The sequence below is a fragment of the Mauremys mutica genome, chromosome 3, assembly GCF_020497125.1.
Source record: "Mauremys mutica isolate MM-2020 ecotype Southern chromosome 3, ASM2049712v1, whole genome shotgun sequence".
NCBI classification, from domain to species: Eukaryota; Metazoa; Chordata; order Testudines; family Geoemydidae; genus Mauremys; species Mauremys mutica.
Window position 1 is genome coordinate 64,908,263 of NC_059074.1, and position 26,325 is coordinate 64,934,587.

The following is a 26,325-nucleotide window of genomic DNA, read 5'->3' on the forward strand; positions in this document are numbered from 1 at the left end:
TCTACTGAATGCATTGATCTTCATGCCTTAAAAGGAATACTGTGCAGGAACATGAAATTAATTAACATACATTGAGAATTACACTACAGATAGCAACACAACTGCTCTTTTTCATACCTTAGTTTTTATCCCTACACATACTAAATAGATGCAGAATGCGGGATACTTCCTTTCCTTTAAACTTCTTGTTGTGTGCGCATTTAATCATGCAGCAGCACTGAGATCATAATCACTACAAGTATCTTTTTCTTTTTAACCTGAAAATGCAAAAATACAGTAAACTGGTAATTCCAAAGAAGCAGCAAAGAATCCTGTGGCACCTTATAGACTAACACAACATGGTGAATACCCACTTCATGGGTGAATACCCACTTCTTCGGATGCAAGCATTCTTCTTGCATCCGAAGAAGTGGGTATTCACCCACGAAAGCTCATGCTGCAAAACGTCTGTTAGTCTATAAGGTGCCACAGGATTCTTTGCTGCTTCTACAGAACCAGACTAACATGGCTACCCCTCTGATACTTGGTAATTCCAAAGTGTCATTTGGTGTAAATCTATTGACTCAATTGAGCTATCCCAGTTTATACCATCTGTGGATCTGGCCCCAAAAGTCTCATTTGCAATCAATTTTTAGATTAACATACATTCTGATATGAACCAAGAGAAGCCCAGTTTTAAATCTGTAATCTTTATATATGGATTTGTTGATTTTTTTCCCCCCTTATACTTGCCAAATTTCTGCTGCATTCAAAGTGCCAAACTGCATCCCTTCTCTAGCTGAACACCTATAAATTCCCATACATAGCATGCACAAACTTTGCAAGATAGCGGATGAAGTGTGTGATTATTACAAAAGAGGCCAAATTGTGAAACTGTTGCTGTTCTTATTAAAGTGTCTATTAATATTTTCCATCAATAAAATACTTTGATAAATTCTCTTAACTTTTTTTTTTAAATTTCTCAAATTAAACCTGAATTAAAACATTTCAAAAGTCAACTTAGATATTGTGACAGAATTTCATGATCTGGGCCCTTGTATATTTGGCAAAAATACTATAAAAAGTAGAAACATGGACAGCTTGGTAAAGATGAGTACAAAAAAACAGCACAATTAGTTTTGCTCTCAATTTATAGTAATTTCAGCTAGACCACATTTCCCTTGTTTGCTTACGAGAAAGATTGTTAGTTTGTTGTATCTTTCCCGGAAACAAGGTAAGCTGACTAGTCTAAAATTCCATGGGTCCTCTTTGTGCCCCCTTTCTAAAGGCAGATCTCATTCTTCGATACTTAAGGAACTAACTGCAGCAATCTCAGAACAGTTAGCAATTCTCTTTGAGAACTCCTGGAGGACGGGTGAGGTCCCAGAGGAACTGCGATAAAGATAAGTGCAAAGTACTACACTTAAAGTACGTCTACACTGCACACTCCTTTCAGCAGCGTGTAGCTTACACATGCCACCTAGCAGGAGTATAAATAGCAGTGTAGATGGTGAGGCACTGCTTAGGCAAGTAGCATAAAGACACACCTGAACCCTGTGGGTATGTGCCCTACATGGCTCTTCACTCACCCAAGCCATGCCTCTCTGTCTACACTTCTATACTGGCATGTACTGTTCCACCAGCAGCTCCCTACTTCCAAGTTTTTTCCCTGCTGCCTCCCCCTGGCAGAGGCTTTCACTGACACACTTGGATACAACCTGCTTTTCACTGACTACACAGATCCTACATGCTGCAGCAAGAGATGTGTAGTGTAGACATAGCTTTAGGAAGGAAAAAAAATCAAATGCACAACTACAAAGTGGAGAATACGTGGCTAGGTGCTAGAACTGCAGAAAAGAATCTGGGGGGTTACAGTGGTTCGAATTGAATATGAGCCAGCAATATGATGCAGTTGCAAAAAAAGGCTAATATTCTGGGGTGTACTAAGAGTACTGTCATATGTAACACACAGGAGATAATTGTTCCACTCCACTCAGCACTGGTGAGGGCTCGGCTGAAGTACTGTGTCCAACTCTGGGTGCCAATTCTTGGAGAAAGATGTGGACAAATTGGAGAGAGTCCAAATGAACAACAAAAATTATAAAATGTTTAGAAAATCTGACCTGTAAAGAGATGTTAAAGTAACTGGGCATGTTTAGTTTTGAGAATAGAAGATGGAAGGGGGACCTGTTAACAGTCTTCAAATATGTTAAGGGCTGTTATAAAGAGGATTGTAATCTATTGTTTTCTATGTACACTGAAGCTTTGGACCGTGCTATAGGCTTTGGAGGTTAAAACAAGAACCCAATAAGCTGTTCCCTTAGTTAAACCTTAGCCTTTGCTTGCAAATTAGGTAGGCCCCATCTGTCCCAAACACTCCCCCCTCTCCCCCTGCCACCCTCAGTATTGGGCCACACCTCTAAAGCTTCTGCCCTCAGTCTGATCCTCACAGTTAACTCATGTGATTAACTGAAAAAAATAATTGTGATTTAAAAAATGAATCACAATTAATCACAGTTTTACAATAGAATACCAAATGAAATTTATTAAATATTTTGGATATTTTTCTACATTTTCATATATATTGTATTATGTGTTGTAATTGAAATCAAAGTGTATATTATTTTTATTACAAATATTTGCACTGTAAAACTGATAACCAAAAGAAATAGTATTTTCAATTCACCTCATACAAGTACTGTAGTGCAATCTTTTTGTCGTGAAAGTGCAATTTACAAATGCAGATTTTTTTGTTACATAACTGCACTCAAAAATAAAACAATGTAAAACTTCAAAGCCTATGAGTCCACTCAGTCCTACTTCCTGTTCAGCCAATCACTCAGACAAACAAATTATTTTACAGTTTCAGGAGATAATGCTGCCCTCTTCTTATTTACAATGCCACCAGAAAGTGAGAACAGGCATTTGCATGGCACTTTTGTAGCTGGCATTGCAAGGTATTTACATGCCAGATATGCCAAACATTTGTATGTCCCTTCATGCTTCAGCCTCCATACCAGAGGACATGCTTCCATGCTGATGATGCTCGTTAAAAAAAATAATGTGTTAATTAAATTTGTGACTGAACTCCTTGGGGGAGAACTGTATGTCCCTTCCTCTGTTTTACCCACATTCTGCCATATATTTCATGTTATAACAGTCTTGGATGATGACACTGCACATGTTGTTAATTTTAAGAACACTTTCACTGCAGATTTGACAAAACACAAAGAAGGTACCAATGTGAGATTTCTAAAGATAGCTACAGCACTCAACCCAAGGTTTAAGAATCTGAAGAGCCTTCCAAAATATGAGAGGGATGAGATGTGGAGCACACTTTCAGAAGTCTTAAAAGAGCAACACTCCAATGAAGAAACTACAGAACCCAAACCCCAAAAAACAACAACAAATCAACCTTCTGCTGGTCGTATCTGATTCGGATAATGAACATGCATCGGTCCGCTCTGCTTTGGATTGTTATCAAGCAGAACCCGTCATCAGCATGGACACATGCCCCCTGGAATGGTGGTTGAAGCAAAAAAGGGACATATGAATCTTTAGCACAGGGATCGCCAACCTTTGGCACGTGGCCCATCAGGGAAATCTGCTGGCGGGCTGGGATGGTTTATTTACCTGCAGCATCTGCAGGTTTGGCCAGTTCGCCATTCCAGGCCAATAGGGGTGGCAGGAAGCGGTGTCCAGCACATCCCTCAGCCCACGCCACTTCCCGCTGCCCCCACTGGCCTGGAACGGCGAACCGCAGCCAGTGGGAGCTGTGATTGGCCGAACCTGTGGATACTGCAGGTAAACAAACTGTCCTGGCCTGCCAGCAGATTTCCCTGACGGGCCGCGTGCCAAAGGTTGCCAATCCCTGATTTAGCGTATGTGGCATGTAAATATTTTGGGACAACAGTGCTATGAGAATGCCTGTTCTCACTTTCAGGTGACATTGTAAACAAGAAGTGGGCAGTATTATCTCCTGAAAATGTTAACAACCTTGTTTGTCTGAGTGATTGGCTGAACAAGAAATAGGACTGAGTGGACTTGCAGACTCTAAAATTTTACATTGTTTTATTTTTGAATGCAGGTTACTTTGTACATAATTCTACATTTGTAAGTTCACCTTTCATGATAAAAAGATTGCACTACAGTACTTGTATTAGGTGAACTGAAAAATATTATTTCTCTGGGGTTTTTTTCAGTGCAAATACTTGTACATCTCTACCCCGATATAACGCAAACCAATATAACATGAATTCGGATATAACGCAGTAAAGCAGTGCTCTGGGGGAGTGGGCCTGTGCATTCTGGCAGATCAAAGCAAGTTCGATATAAGGCAGTTTCACCTATAATGCAGTAAGATTTTTTGGCTCCTGAGGACAGCGTTATATCGAGGTAGAGGTGTAATAAAAATAAATATAAAGTGAGCACTGTACACTTTGTATTCTGTGTTGTAACTGAAATCAATATATTTGAAAATGTAGAAAATACCCACAAATATTTAAATAAATGGTATTCTATTATTAACAGTGCAATTAATTTTTTTAATCGCTTGACAGCTCTACTTTCAAGCTGTCTGGTTTGGATTTCCCTGAAGGACAGAAGCTGGAACCTTACTCCTTCTGTGGGATAAGCCAGACTTCTGATTCCACACTGATGGGAGGTTTGATTCCTGCAGACCTAATCTAACTAAGACTGATTTACCCTATAGCTAGCAACGCAGTAGCCATCAAAACCCACAGATACATAAAATCATAAAATACAAATAACTCCCCACACTCTTCAGAGCAGTGTGTCTCAATCTTTCCAAACTACTGTACCCCTTTCAGGAGTTTGATTTGTCTCAAGTACCCCAAGTTTCACTTCAATTAAAAGCTACTTGCTTACAAAAATCTGATCTAAAAATACAAAAGTGTCATAGCACACCATTACTGAAAAATTGCTTATGTTCTCATTTTTACCATATAATTATAAAATAAATTGGCTGAATATAAATATTGTATTTATATTTCAGTGTACCTGAAGCCCGAGCCCCACTGACTGGGGCTGAAGCCTGTATCTTAGTTTTTTGGGGCCCCCAGGGCCATGAGACCCCAGGAAATTGCCCTACTTGCCACCCCCTAATGCTGGTCCTGACTCCCTTGAACCCATCCCACAAAGTCCCTGGGGGGTATGACCCCCAGGTTGTGCAGCACTAACCTAGGTAAATATCTAGATGAGTTGACATATCCCCTGGAAGACCTCTGCGTATCCCCAGGGGTACATGTATCCCTGGTTGAGAACCACTGCTTCAGAGGACCCTCTAAAATGATATTCTAGCAACCACCACATTTTAGAGCAACCCGAACCACAGTAAAGTTTGCTTGTTTTTTTGTAAGTCAAACTGCATAGAACACAACAACATCTTAGAAACCCTCCATAATATAGCTGTAAATCATTCAAACATCCCTCACCCTTGCCACTTCATTCTTCAGTTTAGAATGACTGGTGGTGGTGGTATGATGACATTCTTCATTAATAATACCTTTTAAATTACTTGTCTCAAAATGAGGCAGAGAAATGTATATTTTTCAATTTGGAAGCTTGAAAGTACCATTTAAAACAGCAAATCAATAGTTTGCACAAAGAGGAAACAGTTTTCCATTTCTTCTCCATTCATGACTGAATGTCAGTCTTAGTAACTGTCACTGATTGATAGCAGTGGGGTGTGATTGCAAACTATGCATAAATTAATAAACTTAAAAAAAAAGTTAAAGAGTATCTTATGTGAATGTAGTTTGTTCTAACAAGTACGTCCTGATCTTTTACCAATTATCATGTAGAAAACCTTATACAACATAGCAACCCATCAGCAAATTAGATATGAGCATCAAAAACCAGTGAATAGCTCCTCACAAAACTTCAGCAGAAATCTGACAGGAAACTTGTGTGAGCAGCACAACTGGTCAAATTAGAACACTAATCAAATTTTGAGCAGCTGGTCAGACTATTGTTATTAGGGGACATTTGCAAAAATAGGTATGTCTTAACAACTATTTGGGGAATGACTGTTTTTCACACACATACTCTGCTTTGCACAAGAACACGAGTATGGTCCATTAATAATTGGCTGTTCTTCACTTGTTCTTCTTTAAAAGTCTCAGTTATCAGAAACACAATACCATGTGACCATAGTCAGCTCCTATGAACAACAAATAGCATGGACTCAAATACAGAGATTGTCTTGTGGACAACTTATCGTGCCAGTCACAACCTCACCTGCCAGTGGCAATAGATCCTCTGTTTAGCTATAAAACTCTGGCCATAAAAATAAATTGAGTGAAGGATAGATCAGAAACGGAAGGATAACTCACCAATGTCTATAACCAGTGCCACACAAACTTTAGGCCAAAGGGAGGTTCTGACTGACTAACAAAGCCAACGGAGCAGCCCAGTCTCTGTCCAAAAGCAAGGGTAATGATTCCCAACCTGGGTCATCAGCCAGTGCACAGACCTCTTCCATCTGCGCTAAGAATAACTCTGTTAGTTGGAAGGAGTAGCAGTGTTGCTAACTCTTTTTTCTTTCTTCCACCCCCTTTAAATCCCCAGTTTCTGCTGTCATGTCATTATGTGAGAAATCTCAGCTTTCATGTGGAAGAAATGTATGTTTCTAACACTAGCTGCAGAGAAAAGCTTGGAAAAAGTGAATGCTAAGGGCTCAAAAATGAAAGAGCACATAAGAACCCCAAATGTATTTTATTTAAAAATCCATGAGTAATTTAACTCATAACTTGCAGGGGTGCAGGACTGATGCATAATTTTTGAATGCTTGTCGTTGGCAATGCTGCAGTAACAGAGTATCAGCTAGTGGGCCAGCTGTTACAGGAGGACAGGAGATATTATCCGGGTTAGAGCTGGTTGGGAATTTTCCATCAATGTGTTGTTTTTCAAACAGAACAGGCTGTTTCTGCAAAACCAAAGTTTTCCTGTTGAAAATTTTAGGGTTCCCCCCCGACCACCATCCAAATGTAACCTCCACCCCGCCCCCCATCATATTGAACCAATGCAGTGCGTAATGGAAGTTGTAATCCAGCTGCAGAGCCTGGCCCACATAGGAGAATGGGGGCTTAAGGCAGCTGAACTAACCTTCCATGAGGCACCACAGCAGTTCAAGGAGACAGATTAATGTCAGGCCAAAACTTTTTGACATTTCTGAAAATTTTCAATTCAGAACTTTATGTTCCATGAAAAAGCTTATTTTGTCTTTGTCCAAATTTGAGACAAAACCAGAATTGGATAGAGTGGAATTTTCCACAGGATGGAAATTCCAGTTTTCTATTTGCTCCAGTCAGTGTATGTCAACAGGTACACTGTATCACAGGCTCATTATTTTCCTCTTTCCCAAACCTAGGCAACTCACCTGTGCAATGCAAGAATAATCTACAGACAATAAATTAGAAATCTATTAAATCTTCCAGAAAAACTAGAAATGTCTGAGATCCAGGAATTGTAATTCCATAAAGTTTAGTAATTTGTTCAGAAGTCAGGTTAGCTGGAGAGAAGAAACAACCCAGTAACAGCACAACTCTCAGCTCAGTCTAACTCTGCTTAGGCTTATGGAAACATACAGTTTGCATTAGTCATACTCAAAGGCTTAAGCGGGGTGTTAGCATAGTCACTCCTATATTAATAAACAGGATAACTATTCTTACAGAACTCTTTAAAATCACTTTAACAACCCTGCTGTCTTGTTGGTGCTTCATACTATATGTCTGGCAGAACCGCAGTAAATTCCAACATTTTGCAAGTGAATTGAGACGTTTAAAAGTGGGGTGAATGGCAATAAAACAGAGGGTCTAATTCTGCTCTCACATTTGAGTTATTCTCGACACTATTGATAACCATGTAACTACTTTGGATTTACATCAGTGTAGCAAAGCAGCATTTGGTTCTGTGTGCAACAGACTGAACAATAATTCCTTTAAATGTTGGTGGGAATTGTAAACAAGTATCAAAGAAAGAATAACCACAGTCTGTTCTCAGAGTTCTCAATAACACTCCAAAGACTTCTACTTGGTGTATAATGGGACAGAATTTTGCCCCTGTAAGGGGATACTTAATAACTACTGAAGGGGTATTTCTTTCAGTCCTTCAGCTTTATGAATTCCTCTCCAAAGTAGCTGAAAAAACTTAACCTATAACTATTTAATCATAGGGGCTTAACCCCCTTTGAACTCTTCCTACAAATTATTTAAATCTAAAGGTTCACATTCTACTACACTCATCCATTATGTTAATGGCCTATTTTTCAAATAACCCCTTGAAATACAAGAAGAATTGAATTCTCTGGTAAGAGGCTTAGTACTCCCAAATGGTGTTATGATGGATAGAACTTTTTGATGGAGTGAACAATATGCTGCAGAGTCATCAAAATTTACAATTTTCACTTACAGTAAGATTTGATAAAGAACCAAAGTACTGGGAAGGTTAGAGGAAAGAGAGGAAAGAAGATATTAAGCTTAACTTGTAAGTAACAGATACAATGCCGCAATTGAGTTATCTTCAAAGACTGACTGAAGTGAATATTCAAGTTGATGTATTAATGCACCACAACCTGGAAGAATTACACACCAGGATTTATTTACCTACTGAAACTTAAAGGTATGTTTAAATGGGTTATTCGTAAAGATGATAAAGGGAAGAAAGATATCGTTTCTTTGAAAGGTCTAAGTTTCCAAATACTGTTCTTCAATGTGATTGTTTAATGTTAATTTTAAATAGGAGAAGGTGCCTGGGAGAGTAGTTGGGGCCAGAAAATCTTTGTTCTACTTCTGACTCTGCAACTAACTCAGTGTGTAAGGCTGGCCATGTCACATTACCCTTTTGTGCCTCTGTTTCTACATCTCTGCAATGGGGATATTAAAGCCTTCCTACCTCATTGAAACACAGTGAGACTTAATTTAAATTAAAGACTGTAATGTCCTTTCAGTTCTAAGTATGAATAATTGCTGGCAATTCACATATGAGGGACAAACAGGCGGTTTGTTGCAGAGTGATGAACTTTTTGTTTAAAGGTACATAAAACCAGATATTTGAAAAGCTAATCTATATCTGAGCCAATTAATGTAGTTGTTACCAATGCAAAATTCCCACTTATGTCAGTGAGACCTTAGCCTGAGTAAGAATTGTAGGACTGAATGTTTCTGTTTTAAGGAAAGAAATACAGACTATTTTAAAAAAATGTACATCTGTTCTCAGTCTCTTAGATATACTTCCACTGTATATATATCAGGACTGTGAACCAATATAATGCTATCATGGTACATTGCTGTTTATGCTTTAAAAAGAAAGTAGAATGTCAAAAATAATCCCAAGGTGATAGGTGACTTTTTAAACCTGCATCTGTACTGAATTCTTCAGTTTCACACCAGAATTGCAAAGGTGAATGGTGTCACATCAGAAACAGAAGGTTTGCAGGGGGTTCATTTTATTACTTAACAAGCTTGTTTGCTGGGAAACAATGTCTTTTGTTGAATAATATTTCAGTGTCTTTAAAATGTCTTATTTTACTATATTTTTTTTTAAAACTGCCTAAATTTAATGTCACTGTGTAATCTGATTGTATACAATGAGGATGCCATCAGCATTAGTACAACTTAGATACTTTTTCTTTATCTGATTTTAAATGTGTGGGTCACTATTTTAAAACCAAATCAATATTTGTCAAGATATCTACTGCTATTGTTTCCTGTTTTAAGCATGAACTGTTGTATCTCAGGGTCAGATCCTCAGCTGATACAGCCCTCAAGGTGCTGGTATTTTAAATTGCGGCCACAGCAGCAATTCTTTAGAGAGAGGGAGGGACTAGTGGGTTGAGCGAGTGGCTATGGATTAAACTCTTCATGTTTTTAATCACAGCTTTCACACCCTGTGACAAGTCACTTAACACCTCTGTGCTTCAGTTTCCCCTCTGAAAACTGAGATAGTACTTACCTGCCTGAGCCTCAGAGTATTGTGAAGATGGATTAATGTTTGTACAGTACTTTGGACATAAAGAAGCACAGTAATGTCTAAGTATTACTATACAGGGAACAATCCTGCACTGGCAGTAACACAGACCTTATGATCTATTAGATCATGTCCATATTTAAGTCTTTGGTTTTTTATCTGAATAATAAAACTACATCAGACAAATATGGGCCAAATTCTATTTAGACCAAGGCCTCTTTATACCACCATAGTGGTGTAAAGTGGGTTCAAATGTAATTTGCTCTAACTCTAAGACCCTATCACACGGCATCTCTGTCACTACCCAGTGAACTACCCTGTCTGGCCCATTCATGTGTCACAGTCACAAACACATACTGGATTATTATCTTTCACCAAGGTGTGTATTTAGTCTTTTCTTACATAGTAACACTGCATAATGCAGGTTTACAGCAAGGGTAGGCTTCCCTGCAGCCCTCACTCCTCAGCCCAGGCTCTGAGTTGCCCCTTATGTCCTGTTTTTCCACTTATATTCTCCCAATTACCTCATAGCCCAGCGATTACTACCCAGGTGCTCACAATCTCCCAACAGTAAGTGTATAATCAGCTTCAGTTAAGCCTGCACTCTTCCCAGTGCTGCAGCAAACCCAGTGACCAGGATGCTACTCTTAGTACCCTGTCACACACCCCTTGACATTACCACTATGTAAATGAGAATCTGACTCACGTGCAGGGCCACCCAGATGATTCAGGGGGCCTAGGGTCTTCGGCAGCGGGGGGACCCCGCCGCCAAATTGCTGCCAAAGACCCGGCACTTCAGCGGTGGGTCCCGGGGCGGAAGGACCCCCCGCCGCGGGTCTTTGGGGCACTTCGGCGGTGGGTCCCGAGCGGAAGGACCTCCTGCCGCCGAATTGCCACAGAAGATGCTCCAGGGGCCCCACTCCAGGGGCCCTGAAAAACTCTCGTGGGGGCCCCTGCAGGGCCCGGGGCAAATTGCCCCACTTGCCCCCCCCCCTTCTGGGTGGCCCTGCTCACGTGCATGATAAAAAATGTACTATGTACCACATCAAACCTAAACATATGGCAATGCGCTGAAATTGTGTAGCAGGGCCGCACTGAATTATGGCACAAACTGGGAATTATGTAGCAATGATAACAGATTGCAAAACTTTGTGCTTTATTTGAAAGAAATCTAAAAAAAGCTTCATATTTGAATAAGAGCTGAGGGATACTACTTCTATGATGCTTAGGGGCTGCACAACAATGAAAGGCAAGTACCATGCAGAGTTCCTTAGGTGCCCCAGGCAGTACCCATCATCTCCTGCCAGCTCTCCACTCTTTATAAGACAGCAGCTCAAGTATTTCTGGATTTAGTCCTCAGAAGATGCTAGAAGCATAGAGTGGTACAATACCTTGAGGTTATAGTTCATACAGGTAGAAACTTTCCTACCTTACTGTTCTGTCCCTCCCGCTACTGTGCTCCCCTTTCTCTCTTCAGATAGCTTACTCTGGCACCTTATCCACGCTGGGAAATTGAGCAGGGTAGGGTGACACAGGGCTTAAAATGCCTGTGGTTCATCCATACTAGAGCTCACAACATTGGTCACATGGGTACAGCACTGTTGACAACAGCAGGAAATTGTTCACAAGTCTTCAGTGACTGACTGGCTGTGAGTAAAAGGAAAATCCCAAAGGATTTTACATTGTGAAGTCAGAGCTACACTGGGGTAGTGAGTCTTAATTTGAACAAGTGCACTGAGAAAGCTGGCATTAGTTTTGGACGGGAGCCCTTAGATAACCTGTTTAATTGGTTGTAACTTATGATATTTCTGATCTGGGGATGACGGAGCCTCCTTCTCAGGGAATAATCATTACCAAGTGTTTTTTCTGAGAAAGGTGTCTGTTATAACTGGTTCTGTCACCAATCCTGCACCTTCCAGTTCCCTGCTGCTTTTGTATCATTGGCATCATTGGCATTAGCAAAGGGAGACTTTCTGAAGAACCTCTTTGTGAGCTGAAAATCTTACTTCAGTAGTTTACTCAAGGACGTTATTCTATCAGCTCTGCCCTTTCAGTCTTATGTTTGGCTAGTGACCCGGAGTTCTTTCCCTTTCCCTACTTTACAAACCCCGCAATTCCAATGGACTTATGCTCTGAAAGAAAAGTAAGTGGCTCCTAATTAACCTTGGAAATCACAGCCACCAAGCAATTTCCATATGTAGCTGTCTATCAGCCCTAGCATGAAAGCATTTGCGTAACCCATTTATGTACTGTTTACTGAATTCCAACATACAGGAGGTTGACACTCCTAGTTTTCAAGCGTGCCAAGAATGACAGATTGTGCATACATGTATTGCATGGGAGTCAGTGGGTCATTGTTCATCTCAGACCTGTGCAACAGCCACACAATTGTTGCCAGAGAATCAGGCCCCCAGCACAGACTCAGCCAAGAAAATCTGTTTCCCTTAATGTTTCTCATACCATACAGCCAAGCAGAGCAGTGAAACTGCAGTTCAGAGCTCTGCTTGCTCTGCCTGGCTTAGGATCAAAATCAGTGACATTCTCTGAAAGAAGAGCTGGTGATAGGTGATCCTTTGTCCCTACTAGTGGTGGAAGAAACAATCAAAATGCACACCTCATCCCTGCCACACCAAATGAGAGGGGAAAAGGAAGACACCCCATCAAAAGCCACAAGCAGGAGGAAGGAACAAGGGTAAGAGGAGAAGGCTCTTCAGTCAATCACCAGAAGGAGGGAGGAAGGAAGAGACATTCCTTTCCAGCACACCACAGAAGACCTTATTCCTGGATGAAGGTGCCATTCCACACAGAGCAGCTAAAAGAAGATGGGGAATAATAACGGAAAGCACCTTCCCAAAAATTAGGATGACTAGAATATGGGGGAGCCTTGCTCTTTGCACAATAAACAATCTGAAGGAACCACACACGCATGGTGGGATCCACGTAACAGTACTGAATATATACAACATGCAGGGCCTACCTATATATACCTACTGGTATAAAACCTAGAATTTCTAAATCTAAAAATTCTAAAACCTAGAACACAGTAAGCACCACTACAAGGCTCACAAATTATTTAAAGGGATATTACCCTATTCCTATACACTACAGAGAGGGTTGAGACCAAATCTACTCCAAACATTGAGGGCGACCTGAATCTTGTAGCAACATGTCCAATTCCTGTGATCAGTTAGGGACAAAGGTAACTTTCTGTTCCAGTATAAAATGCCTGGAATAACTCTGTAGAGAGGTTTTTAATTAAATGTTAGTAAATAGTCTAATATCATCTTATTCATTGTAGTACTTCATTCGGAATAAACTTCTGGGTTTTGAATGGTTTTCCATGCATCCCCTGCTGCAGAGTTCTTAGAGTATGTGGCTGTGTAGCTAATTAAGGGAGTTTCTCAAAGAATAGAGGTTTAATCTGCCACAAGAACTGTGGCATGCTGCCAATAATGAAATTCATTAGACTGACTATACAACAGTTTTCACTGTCAAAGGCAAATTGTAAAAAGTAAACCAACAGCTCGAAGAGTTTACAATTATTTTCAGTTTTCCTAAAGTGTTTTTGGAACAGTAAAAGAAACTACATTTAAAAAAATATGGGGTCAAATCCAAGGCTTTACTTAAGCAAAATATCCATTCAGTTCAATGACAGTTTACTGGAGTAGGAACTCCAGGACTGGGCCTGACAGTTTATCTTTAAGAGAAGACTAGACTAAAATACAGATGGATTTGAAGTCTCTCAGTCCATCAGAATTCCAGCTGTGCTGGCACTAACCCCATACAATCACTGCATAAAGCAACATCACATCATCTCCCTCCACTTTCAAGCTTTCCAGATATAAACAGCAGCAAAAGATTATGAGACATGCTCTATTACTGCTTTGCTATTGTTTCCCAATTGGATCCACAGAAACATTTCTGCTATATTTTGGCAATTGCTATCCAGTGCAGATCAGTGTCTAACATACATCAATCTTTTTCTTTATCTTCCCATTGCCGTCATCTATGTTCCAATGGTTGTAATATTTAGATGGCAACCTTTTCAGCAGCTTGCAGGAAAGAGAGCAGATATACACAGAGAGACTGTTAATGAAAATAAGATATGGGTTTTTACTTATTTTCCTCTGCCTTTAAATAAGAACAAACAAGTGGTGCAACTAGTTCCAGACCCTGTCTCCAACAGTCATCAACGCCAGATGTTTCAGAAGGTGTAAAACCCCTGTACTGCATCCAGTTTTGCACTGATGTTCCAAGGAGGAAATGCGTTTCTGACTCCAACAGTGATCATCTTATTCCTTGAACAAGGTTTACCTTTGACTCCACATTTCACTAGTTCTGTTGATCAGATATATATACCAAACAACTCTTGACTCACAGGACACATGACTTTCTTCAAAATAAATATTCACTCCTCTTCTTTCCCAACAGTACCTTTGGTCATGTTGATTGCCATTTTTTTAAATGAGACACCTACCCTGTGCAACCCAGAGCTTATAGTAGCTTTGATGAACAACATATACTCTAGATGCCAAATTAACTGTGCATAAAAGCTTCCCCTGTTCACCAATATATGCATATTTGCTGCTTAATAATATAGAGCCCAATTATTGTAATGTCAATTATTTTTATGCTATTAAGTCTACCAATTGCATGTATAAGCATCAAACACAACTGATAGCCGGGTGGACTGGAAGAAAGAAATTCTGTATCTGTACCTTACACTCCAGTGTTCTGAAGAAAATGCTCAGGCAATTAACATTATTTCAATTTCTCTGCCTTGGAAAAATAGGATCCAGCAAGATTGTCACTAACTATTTGAAATATAGCAGGAAAAGACTAATCCTATTTACTTACTATGGAATGACTAAGAACTAATACTTTTTGTCTTCCTCAAGATGCATTAGTTTGAAGATTTTCAGCACTGAATAAAAATACTTCTTTTGTATACATTTGTGCTTGATTCAGAATACATAAACCTGAACCTATCAGAGCCGTTCATGTGCAAAACAGGTTAACAGACCTTTCAGTATCAAAATTCAATTTCCCACTTACACAAAGTCCAAGAACTGTGTTTAGTAAGAGCAGAGCTGCAGTCATCTTGCGGTTGAAAGGTATTTTTACTTTACTTTTTAGCAGTCACTTAGGTTTCAAGGAGTCCATATCCTTTTGGACCATCAGTCTTGCTGATGGTCAGCACTTTAGAATGGTAAACTAATTAACCTACATTGGCATATATCAACCCTGTAATTAGCTTCCTTATAGACAATAACTCATTTTTTGTATGTTAGACACTAATGCATAATTTGATATACAACTAACTCAGATTGGAATGCAATTTTTTATTTTGTACCTCAGTTTTTTTGATGGTGATGGTGCCACCTTTTGCTAATCTAGTAATCCTTAGTTTCTTAGTCCTGGCTCTTTCGTTGCATGGTACCATGTAAGGCCATTCTTAGCCAGATCTATATAAGTAATTTCCATTAAAGTGCTCAGGATGATAAAATGATTTGTGACAGGGACGTTAATCAGAGTCATTCTCTTAATAATAATGATGTTCTGACAGTTTCCCATTTTTAGGTATATCTGAAAGGCACCTTACTATTAAATGCAAGCATGCCTCTGCTAGAGTTCTGCTCTTGCACAAGATAGCCACTCTTCCCTCTACCCACCCCACCACCACCACCACCACCACCACCACTCTGTCTCATTGTTCTTGGAAAGGGAAAATTCTTCTGCACTGTTTGGATTAATTTTCCATTCCTCCCACTTAGGCTCACAGATTTTAAGGCCAGGAGAGACTATCATGATCATCTAATCTGACCTCCTGCACATTGCAGTCCACAGAACCTCACCCACCCACTCCTGTAATAGACCTATAACTTCTGACTGAATTACTGACAACCTCAAATCATGATTTAAAGACTTTCACTAATCCCTTTGGAAAGGCCTGCTTTCAACCTCCATATAATGTCAATAGGGAATCCACAGAGCAAGTAGTCCTCCAATCCCAGCTGAGGAAGAAGGCCTACACTAGGACAACTAGACTCTGCTTTAGGGAAAAACAATTTGACTAAGACAATGAAGAGTCCGGTGGCACCTTAAAGACTAACAGATTTATTTGGGCATAAGCTTTCTTGAGTAAAAAAAACAAAACACTTCTTCTAATGCATGTAGTGAAAATTATAGATACAAGCATAAATATATTGGAGCATGAAGAGAAGTGAGTTACCTTACAAGTGGAGAACCAGTTTGACAAGGGCAATTCAGTCAGGTGGTCTACTCCCAATAATTGATGAGGAGGTGTCCATACCAAGAGAGGGAAAATTGCTTTTGTAGTTAGCCAGCCATTCCCAGTTCCTATTCAAGCTCAAATTAATGGTGTTAAGTTTACAAATGAATTGTATCTCTGAAGTTTCTCTTTGAAGTCTGTTTTTGAATTTTTGTTGTTGAAGGATGGCTACTTTTAAATCTGTTATTGAATGTCCAGGGAGATTGAAGTGTTCTCCTACTGGCTTTTGCATGTTACCGTTCCTGATGTCTGATTTGTGTTCATTTATTCTTTTACATAGAGACTGTCTGGTTTGGCCAATGTACATGTCAGAGGGGCATTGCTGGCACATGATGGCATATATCACATTAGTAGATGTGCAGGTGAATGAGCCCCTGATGGTGTGGCTGATGTGGTTGGGTCCTATGATGGTGTCGCTAGAGTAGATATGGGGACAGAGTAGGCAACAGGGTTTGTTACAGGGATTGGTTCCTGGGTTAGTGTTTCTGTGGTGTGGTGTGTAGTTGCTGGTGAGTATTTGCTTCAGTTTGGGGGGCTGTCTGTAAGCGAGGACTGGCCTGCCTCCCAAGGTCTGTGACAGTGAGGGATCATTTTCCAGGATAGGTTGTAGATCGTTGGTGAGGCGCTGGAGAGGTTTTAGCTGGGGTCTGTATGTGATGGCCAGTGGTGTTCTATTATTTTCCTTGTTGGGCCTGTCCAGTAGTAGGTGACTTCTGGGTACCTGTCTCGCTCTGTCAATCTGTTTCCTCACTTCCCCAGGTGGGTATTGTAGTTTTAAGAATCCTTGATAAACGACTTGGGTAAGGATAAAGAATTTGACTAAGGACATGCTGTCCCTGGGCACAAAGAGAAGAGCATGTAGGATGGGGAAGGAGGAGAAAGAAGAGGATGAAAGTACTTCTCGTTTAATTTTTGTTTTAAGTCAGTCCAGTCTATGAACCAAGATGGCAATGGAAATCCAGGTCCACAGAGTGAAGGGAACTCACCCTCTTAAGAGGGTACCTAAGATCATTGTTATCCCTGTTAAATCAGACAGTACATAGATATCGTCCCTCTTGCAGTTCTCTGCTACAGAGGTGACTCAAGGTGTAAGGTTTCTGCATACTAGCCTCTCTTGCTTCTGGCAGTTTGAATGCTGAATGCATCCACAACTTCAGGTCGAATGCTCAGAGACAGCCTTATGGGCACTCAAAGCCATCATGGAGCAACGATCTGGCCAGCCATTGCAGCTTTAAATGCCCCTCTCTGACTCTCCAAAGGCCACTATAACCAAACCTCCTTGTTCTGTGCACTTGCAACTTTAAGGTCAGCCTGTCTCTACAGCCTGGTCCATCACTGTAAAGAGCTAATCACTTCTGCCAATAAGTGAGTCCAGATGACAAGAGAGCCCAGATGACAAGCATCGAAATGATGATCATGAAGTCATAGCTACGTTGGACCAGTCATGTCAGCCGCATGGATGCCAACAGAATCCCCCGCCAGCTTCTGTATGGTGAGCTCTCCCAGGGCATCCGGCATATAGGTCGTCCACGGAAACGTTACAAGGACACCATCAAAGCCAATCTGCAGTATAGCAGTATCAAACCCAGGGACCTTGAGGACGCCGCCAGCGACAGAACACAGTGGCGTGCAACAGTTAGAAATACCTGCATCGCCTTCGAGGAAGACCACTGCCGGCGTCTGCAAGAGGCACGCGAACGACGTCACAGAGCATCAGCAGCGCACAATCCACTGACCGCGAACTTCCCATGCACCATCTGCAGCAAAATGTGCACCTCTAGAATTGGCTTGTACAGCCATCAGAGGGCACACCATGAGACCAACAATAGATGATCTGCACAGATTTGTCATCATCGGATCGATGGACTACCAAGAGAGAGTCCTCAATCCACAGGGTGTTACTTTAACTGATCCTCCAATGAGACAATAACTAAAGCTGTGTGAATAACTGATTTTTTTTTCCAGTTTGCAGGCAGTTTCAAAATAACAGGAAAAAATAGTTTCAAGTCCAACCTGAAATAAAAAATTCTTAATTTGTTTGGTGAACCAAAAAGTCAGGGAAAAGAAACTGTTTCAGGTTGAACAAGTGCAGTGAAATGTTTTGTTTAGATTGAGTAAGTTTAAAAAAAAATTAAATATAACAAGGAAATTTTGAAATGAGAACTCACTTCAAATCAAATAATTTCATTTTGACACTGGAAATATTGTGCTTTTTTGTTTCTAAATGAACAATTTGGCAAAACTGACAAATTCACAAGATATTTTGGTGTTGCTGAATCAGCATTTTGTGCTTTAAAATGTTTTGGCCAAAAAAATTTCACCAAGCTCTAGACATAACATAGCAGGCATTCGGTTTAAACTAGATTATTCTATTTAGGATCTTATAGGCTCTGATTCAGCCACAAGACTACTCTTTTACTTAAAAGTTAAACACATTTTTAAATGGTTACTGGATCAAGAACATAGTACACCTGTCATTGCATCTTTTGAATGCCTATCTAAGCAGAGTCTGAAAGAGCTTGCCACAACATCTAGTAATGAACTGGGGAAAAAGGGGATCAGATCATATTTGCATAGACATGCCTACTAAGCCTAGGTCATCAGCAGAAAGCCCTGCTTTGCCAAAGTGCTCAATTTTAGCTGCTTTGGTGTTCAATGCAGTGGTAATGAAATGTTGTTGCCCTGATTGTATGAGTAAAGGGCAGCAGAAGTGTATTTAACATGCCCTAACTGAAGGGGTCACCCTAACTGAAATCTAAGTCACTTAACAGTGGTGGGTGGATAGTGATTTGAAATCCAAGATAAAGTCAGCAGGAAGAGGGACAGATGTTCCTATCTGGATGTTGCTTTCTAGTTACCATTTGATTCTCCCTATTCAATGTTTAAAGACAGAGCTGATCAGATCTAATTTAAAGTATTTGTTTCTGCTCAGTGTTTAATAGCCCTGAAATTGTTGCTGAGTAGTTCTAAGAGCTGAGCCTTAGACTTGGGGTGTGAGGATAATACTTGTAGCCAAAGATAAATGAAGTCGCTGCAGTAGCACTCAGGTTCTAAGTGAAAATCACTAAGACCTGAAATGTCTAAGAACTGAGAACACCATGTGGGAGAGGTAAGCAGCAGCAAAGATAGCAGCAAAAAGCAGCAGCATGTGGCAAGTAGAAAATACACTGTTCAAGCCCTCCCTCCCCGTTTTGAGGAGGAGGAGATTCCACGTGAACACAGCCTTAAATTCTGGGACTTTTCTGACTTCAGACAACTGACCGTGAATGGGACGCAGCAGAGGGAAAGGGGACTGGTGTGTTAAAGGGGCATTCATCTACTGGATTTTCACGCAGCAAGGTGGGAAACTGAGGCAAAGGACACTGCCTAACGTAGCACATTCACTTACGGTTTGCATGTTTTTTAATCATCACTGATGTTTTCCCAAATTAATGCTGAGTTTCCTCTTCTTTTCTTTCATTGTACACAGACTCAGTGCTTGTGAGTGGAGAAGTATTGCCTCTTTGAAGCATGCAGGAGTGGTGATTAGTTTTCCCAGATTACTGGGAGGGAGCTTGGGCTAGTTTTGTTTTGTGATGTTAAGAGAAACCCCTAAATATTGAACCTGGCCCTTGTTGCAGAAGGACTGCACCTAAATCACGGATAGGAAATGTACTTAGAGTCATTGACCCAAATATTTAGGCAATAGACTGTGCAGCATATTTATTAATGTGCACTTGGTGAAATTAAAGTACTTATTCACTGTGAAATATCTGTTTAAAGAACCCAGTAAACACTTTTTCCACGGTATTCACAGTCTCAGCATTGCACTGCTTGTACTTTCAATTTGGTAGTTGTTAATAGTATAGGGACGGATGTACACATCAGGAAATAGCATGGAAAGATATGACCCAAAATGGACCTAATGCACAATTTTCCTCCAAAAATAAATGTCTCAAACCAGAAAGACTGATATGCAGAAAAACTTACAAAAAATCATAACAGGAGCTTCTGTATCACTAGGAATTGTTAAAAGGGAAATTTCTAAATGAAGCATTCATTTTATCTCCCAATCATCATAGTCAGCAAATATCCACTGGCAGTGTCTCAGTGAAAATGGCATTCTGGTACAAAGTTAGTCCCTCCACCTGGTTGAATATTTTCCATCAAAATGGTTTGTGATGAAAAATTAGGTTTTTGATTAAACTAAAAGCAGCAAAGAGTCTTGTGGCATCTTATAGACTAACAGACATTTTGGAGGATGAGCTTTCGTGGGTGAATACCCACTTCGTCAGATGCATCCACTACATGCATCCGACGAAGCAGGTATTCACCCACAAAAGCTCATGCTCCAAAATGTCTGTTAGTCTATAAGGTGCCACAAGACTCTTTGCTGCTTTTACAGATCCAGACTAACACGGCTACCCCTCTGATACTTGATTAAACTAAGTTTTTGTGTAAAAAATATCTGCTTTCCATGAAAATTTGACTTTTTAAAAAAAAATATAAAAGTTAATTTTCTTGGAAAAAAATCCAACTGGATATTACTCACTCTATAGCTCTTGTTGCAACGATTTCCATTATAAACATGATTTTGCATATGCCCTTAAGTCCAAAAACCAGAAAAAGCAAAAATCAGCCTCAAAACAGGAGGCTAACTTGAGTGCCAATATTTATACCACTGTAAGGCTACTTTCTTTCTTCAGATAGAAATGTTGGGGTGTTTGTTTTTTGTTTAAATAAAGGCTTTTACTGGAAAATAAATTCTCACACAAATAAAAAGCTTTTTCTTGCAATTGCAGAAATGACCTTTCCATTCATCACAGATCAGACAATCAAATAACTGTTTGCCGTGTAGTTGTAGTCATGTTGATCACAAGATATTAGAAAGACGAGGTGTGTGAAGTAACCTTTTATTGGACCAACTTCAGTTGGTGAGCAAAACAAGTGTGTAGGAGTGTAAGCTTGTCTCTTTCACCAACAGAAGTTGGTCCAATAAAAGATGATGAGTTATTAAGAAATTATGAGTCCCTTCATTTTCTACCGCCAACACACTCAGCCGCTGTTTCATCTCTCACTTCACTTTTCATTTTTGCCCATTATCACAAGAAATGCCACCAACTGAGAAATTGCATCAATAGGGTTTAGCATGTCAAAAAGATCTAACAAATCAAGACCTCTGTTTTATGAAGGTGTTTGTGCTTATATGTTGGGTAATTTGTAAGGAAATTTCATGTTAAACTTTTCTATTTTAAAATGTAAAATCAAATGCAAGGACTGTCATTTACAAAGAAACTGAAGGCCAAATTCTGCTCTCATTTTTACTGATATAAATTCAATGTAATACCCCTGAAATCGTGGTTGTAACTTCAGTTTTACACACTGATGAAGAAGAACACATTTGATCCCTAATTCCTTTTCCATCCACCCACTACCTTGCTTCAATTTCTCCTCTAAATGTTTCTGAACCAATTCCTCTAAACATGTTTTATTTAAATATTCACCTCAGGTGGGGCAGGATTTCCCTCTTAGTCCTAGATCTCTTCAGAATCCTGATTTTTCTCTCTCTGTAACCTGGCCTTTCACACACTCATCTGAAAGCCATGCAAGATTTTGACTTACTGGTGTAAGATGCCCTCTTCCAGGGTGCTCCCTCATAGCCTGTGGTGGCTCTCCGAGCATGCTGCTTCAGTTTCCCTCTTCAGCCTTTTTAGTCCATGAGTCTCTGGGGTCAGCATGAGGGCTCAGGTAGGCACCCTTGCTAGGTTACAACTCTGCCAGTCTCTTTAACTCTGTCTCAGGAGTCCACCGCACCCGTCCAGTGCCAGGTTAGGTTAAAAGCAGTTTGTCTCCTTGGATTAGTAATCCACTGCATTTCTCCAGGATTGGATACAAGTGATCTCCCCTTGAATCAGCAGCTTATACCCATCCTCCCAGGATTGGGTTATGATACAAAGAGTCTCTCTGTCTTTGGGTCAGGAGTTTACAGCCCTCCTCTCCGGGCCAGGTCAATTCCTGCCAGCCTTAGACTGCTTCTCTCCACATTCAACCCCTTTACCTTGGAGCAGTCAGCAGATAGAAACAGACAATGTCTCTCTCACCTTTTTCTCTGTTATGAAGGAGAAGGTAGCATACATACTGCCCTCCTTCCCAGGGCTCATCCTCGTTGGTTCCACCCTGGCATCAGCCACTTCTTAGGCCTTCATTCATTCTAATATCCTGGCCCTCGCTGGCCTTAAAATACCACTACACCTATTACACTTGATGATTACCTGTTCACTCCCTCTGGGGCACCTGGCATTGGCCACTGCTGGAAGACAGGATACTGGGCTAGATGGACCTTTGGTCTGACCCAGTATGGCCATTCTTATATTTATGTTCTTACTTATTTTATTCCTCTGTTTTCATAGGTCAACTCTTCAGTAAACATAATGGAGTTGGCAGTGGGTTCACTGATGAGCATAATTTCCCATCTTTGGTGGATATGACAACACATTTTTCTGCATCATAGCATGCAACTAGATAGATTGCATCCCTTGAACCACTGCCTGGGAATGTGCACTATGTGCCAAGAGCAAAAGGTGGATAAGCAGCAAAAATAGCAACATCACTTCAAAACCCTTGGTAGGAGATGATCCTCCCAGCATGGCCTATGAAAACTTGTTGATTATCTATTGCCAGCTGACGCAGGCTGTTTCTGTTTTGGTGTATGTGGTGTAAAGACTTGAACCACTACAAGGATACAACTGTTGAACAACTTTAGGTTGTCAAAAAAGTGTTTTCCTGTGTGCATGTGTAACCCACACACCTCCTGGGTGTGGTGTTCTGTCCCCTCTAGTGGCACCGAGACCACTTACACAGAGTTAAATGAGTCTGCTCTACAGCCTCAGCTAAGTGCCACATGGCTTTTAGTTCATGCAGTAGAGGCTCATGCACTCAGCTCCAGAGGTCCAGGGTCAATCCTACCCGCCGGCGACTGGGGTCTGTCGGTGTTACACACGGCTGACACAGTATTGGGCCCATTGATAACAGAGGAGCATCCCATCTATCCTGCACCCACAGAGGCTCCTGTTAACTTCAGTGGGACTTGAGCATGTGTTTAAAGTTAACTTCACAAGTAAAGTGCTTTGCAGAATAGGGGTCACAGCAGTTGCCCTCTTCCTCCCCCCGGGCAGCCCTGCTTCATATGCAAGTGGGGCAATTTGCCCCAGGCCCCACAGGGGCCCCCACGATAATATAGCATTTATAGTATTGCAACTTTTTTTTAAGGAAGGGGCCCCCAAAATTGCTTTGCCCCAGACCCCCTGAATCCTCTGGGCAGCCCTGATATGAAGATCCCCCATGAAATGCTCATGAGTTTCCATAAATTTACAATTTCACTCCATGAGCCAGGCCTTGCAGAATCAAACCATGCCTTCCCCTCTATTATTCATTCAACTAACTTGGAATGAGGAAGCAGGTTCCTATTATAAATCTATTTCTGTTATAACCCATTCTTCTTTTGCAGCAGGAATGTGGACTTAGTGTATTACACTACCCACTGTGCACTATGCAAAATAGCTCCTGCTGCTGTATAGATCAATATGTGTTCCTGAAATTTAAGTGGGAACAGAACAGCTAAAAATACACACCATGCCTTGTATGCCACAGCCTGAATGTAGAATAAGCACTCCATGAAATACAGTTTCTTAGAATTCAGAAGAAAGGGGTCTCCTTTGCTACAATGTACAATGCACCAATGTGATGGTGGTGTTTTGTGTATTTCTAAATATCAAATTCAGAAACAAAACAAGAGTCTGGAAATCTATATCTAAGGCTCACACAGCTCCAGAAGTCTTGCAGTACAGAACTGCTTTATCTTCTGGAAAATGGTCCTCTCCTCTTTTCCTCCGACCTTATTTACATTTGGACTAAGGTCTGAAGGACAGTAGAGTGTCCTGCTGAAATGAGCACATTGAGCTACCTTTTAATGCATCTTTTGAATACCAGGCGTGACATCCTCCCCTCACTCTGTCCCGTGTGTGCTGAGTAAAATGGTTGGAGCAGCATAAAGGGGCTCTATAAGCCCCATATCTGCCTGATCAGATTCTGCTGGTGAAGGCATTGCAGAAGATGGCTGTGAGGGGAGAGGGATAGCTCAGTGGTTTGAGCATTGGCCTGTTAAACCCAGGGTTGTGAGTTCAATCCTTGAGGGGGCCACTTAGGGATCTGGGGCAAAAATTGGTCCTGCTAGTGAAGGCAGGGGGCTGGACTCGATGACCTTTCAAGGTCCCTTCCAGTTCTAGGAGATTGGTATATCTCCAATTATTACCTATTACCTGACTATCCCTGTCCAAGCCCTGGTGCAACAGGCAGGAGGGAAATGTTAGGAGTTAGTTTACAGCATTGAAGAGATTCCAGGCAGTGCTGTGGCCCATAAGGCAGTCCAGAGAGGCTGCAATAACTGAGAGACTTCCAGGGCTGACTAAAGACATGTCTACACTAGAGCTGGAAGGTGTAAGTTCCAGCTTCAGGAGACCTAACCATTCTAGCACTGATTGAGCTAGCATGCTAAAAATAGAAGGGTAGCTGCCGTGGCACAAGTGGTGGGAGGGCCTAGCTGCCCCAAGTACAAACCCACCTGAGACCTTAGGTATGTACTTGGGGCAGCAAGCCCCTTCTGCCACTCACTCTGCCATGCTACACTTCTATTTTTAGCATGCTAGCTCAATCAGAGATAGCGAGAGCCTGTCGCCTCAAGCTGGAATTTATACTCCAGCTCTAGCGTAGATATACCTTAAATTATGCCAGGAGCCTCTCTAGCTGCCAAAGCAGCCCAGGATCAGAAGAAGTAAAGATGGCTTAAAGCCAACTTAACACCTCCCCCTCACATGTGATTTCTGTGCTGCACCACTTAGAGATGCTGCACTGAATCTCATCCTATATATTAATTATGGGATACGTAGATCAGAGAAATTCCAACTAAATAGCTTTTTGTCAAAATTTGCTGATTCGTGGAAACCTCACCTGTTTGGTTCCTTGGTAGCCAGCCTGGCAAACTTCGAGCTGATAACTCCAGGCCTTCCAATGTCTATGGCTTTAGCATAGTGAGCCAGGCACACTACCCCAGGCCAAGAGACCCTGGGTCTTGGGTCCTGGGACAGCCCACCAGGCAAGGTCAGGGCTTGTTCTAATAACCAGGACTACAAATTTACCTTACTGCTGAGCTTACAATTATGTAAAAGTTATGTAAAATTTCATATAATGTCACAATGACCTGACATAACACACTTTGATGGGAAAAGGTACACAAAGGAGACAGAGTGAATTAGTCTAAACAAAAGGGCCTACTATTATGGTTCAAGGACTATGTTGAAATCATGCTTAGTAAAAACAGAAGATGTGGAATCGAAAATTAATGAACCAAAAGTGGTGTCATATATTAGGCCTAATTAGTAAATAAAATCATGAGGGGATGCGCTATTCCACCAATCACTCCTTTCGGGGTTTTTAAAAAAAAAAAGAGAGAAAGAGACTTTTGGAGGAAATAGGGAAGAAAGGAGGGAGGCTACTGCAATGAGCTTCACCATCATGGCTGCCACCCCCACCATCACCTGGGACCCTAGACCTTCTTCATCCTAAACTCAAGGGATGTCCTGACCAGCTCAGGCCAAAGAGAGAGAGGGATCCAGATGACATCATCACTCCTACCAGCTCCAACTGAATCCCAAACACTACCTGGGATGAAACAACAAACTTCTTTTCTTTTCCCCAAAAGAACAGTTTTTACCATTTTGATACCACCTAAGAGACTGTCAAACCAGGGGAGTTCTCCTTCTAAAACTCTCTCCAGCTAATGGGAAAGGAAACAAAAATGTTGAAATGACAGCTTTATTTGATATTTTATATTTAAATGCCTTAACTGTTTTTGCTTTTCTTTATCTTTAAAAAAGGTTAAAAGGAATTGTAATGGTGGGTTTGCCATGCTACTAAGCAAGACGAGGTTTCTGTTTACCAAACTCTGAAATTTGTTTCACACTGTTTAATGTTGGGACAGCGATTGGATTATACCACCACCTTTGGTCCATATATTCCATCAAAATTAATAC